Source organism: Mandrillus leucophaeus, unplaced genomic scaffold (genome assembly GCF_000951045.1).
Source record: "Mandrillus leucophaeus isolate KB7577 unplaced genomic scaffold, Mleu.le_1.0 Scaffold58, whole genome shotgun sequence".
Taxonomy (NCBI): domain Eukaryota; kingdom Metazoa; phylum Chordata; class Mammalia; order Primates; family Cercopithecidae; genus Mandrillus; species Mandrillus leucophaeus.
Window position 1 is genome coordinate 3,158,016 of NW_012106252.1, and position 1,135 is coordinate 3,159,150.

Genomic DNA, 1,135 nt, shown 5'->3' on the forward strand with positions numbered 1-1,135 from the left:
CCATTGCACTCCAGCCTGGGCAACAAGAGTGAAACTCCATCAAGAAGAAAAAAAAAAAAAAAACCATCAGGTAGGCCAGGCACAGTGGCTCATACCTGTATTCCTAGCACTTTGGGAGGCTGAAGTGGGAAGATTGCTTGAGTTCAGGAGTTTGAGACTAGCCTGGGCAACATAGTGAGACCCCCATCTCTACAAAAAAAAAGTAAAAATCAACTGGACATGGTGGTGCGTGCCTGTGGTCCCAGCTACTTGGAAGGCTGAGGCAGGAGTATTGCTTGAGCCCAGGAGGCTGCAGTGAGCCATGATGGCACTGCACTCCAGTCTGGGCAACACAGCAAGACTGTCTCAAAAACAAAAAAAAGAATGATCATGTATACTGTTTATTGACATGAAAAGATAGATGATCACGACATTGCCAAGTAGAAAAAAGCAGCTACAAATCGAAGATGAAATCCCCATCTGGAGTGGGAGGAAAGTATGTAAATCCTTTTTAGAAGGTAAAAGAATCAAATATTTTTCCTTTTTTTTTTTTTGGAGATAGAATCTCGTTTTGTCACCCAGACTGGAGTGCAGTGGTATGATCTCAGCTCACTGAAATTCTCTGCTTTCTGCCTTCCAAGGTCAAGCAATTCTCATGCCTCAGCCTCCCAAGTAGCTGGGACTACAGGCGCCTGCCACCATGCCTGGCTAATTTTTTGTATTTTTATTTGTGGGTTTTTCTGGGGTTTTTGGTTTTTTGGGGAATAGAGTCTTGTCTTGCTCTGTCATCCAGGCTGGAGAGTGCAGTGGCGTGATCTTGGCTCACTATACTCTGCCTACCTGGTTCAAGTGATTCTCATGCCTCAGCCTCCCACGTGGCTGGGATTACAGGAGTGTGCCGCCATGCCCAGCTAATTTTTGTATTTTTAGTAGAGATGGGGTTTCACCATGTTGCCCAGGCTGGTCTCCTGAGCTCAGGCAATCCTGCCTCGGCTTCCCAAAGTGCTGAGATTACAGGCCTGAGCCATCGCGCCCAGCCAATAGTTCTTTTTTAAAGTAGAAGTTTTACATTTCCTGATGAGTAAACACCTTGCTAACTAAAAGTGGATAACATTTCCTTGACTCTTTTTTTTTATTCTTTCTTTTTTTTTTTTTT